Genomic DNA, 553 nt, shown 5'->3' on the forward strand with positions numbered 1-553 from the left:
ACATATTATTCTAAAAATATATTTTTTAATTTTTATTATTTATATTTCATTTCTTTCCTATTCTCAACGTTCACTTCTTGTGATTTCATGCGATATTTCGTATTATCTATTTTGTTTATGTATTCTATGTTTATTTTTTTCATTAGCATAATTTTGTTAGTATTCTAATATAAAAATTGAAGGAAAATTCATTGTTAAATAAGGTTATAGAACTTATGCTATATTTTCAATTTCATTTGGTTTAATAGTATTGATTTGATATTTCACATTGCAAGTCATTTATTTTTGAGCAACTTTCACATATAGCAAACAAAAAAATCATATTTGTATGCTATAGCAAAATTTGCATAATTGCGCTCCATAGCAAACATATATATGTATAATTTGCTATACATATACAATTGAAAGCTGTCTATTTCGCTATACATATATACAAAAAGAAGCAATTGTATAATTCGTTGGCTCCTCTTCAGATTTGTATAATTTCGCTGGCAAGCCATTGTATAAACTGTTGTTAGCCTCTCGTTTGTATAAATCGTTGACAAAAATATTT

This window comes from Solanum tuberosum, unplaced genomic scaffold (genome assembly GCF_000226075.1).
Source record: "Solanum tuberosum cultivar DM 1-3 516 R44 unplaced genomic scaffold, SolTub_3.0 scf00005, whole genome shotgun sequence".
Classification (NCBI taxonomy): Eukaryota; Viridiplantae; Streptophyta; class Magnoliopsida; order Solanales; family Solanaceae; genus Solanum; species Solanum tuberosum.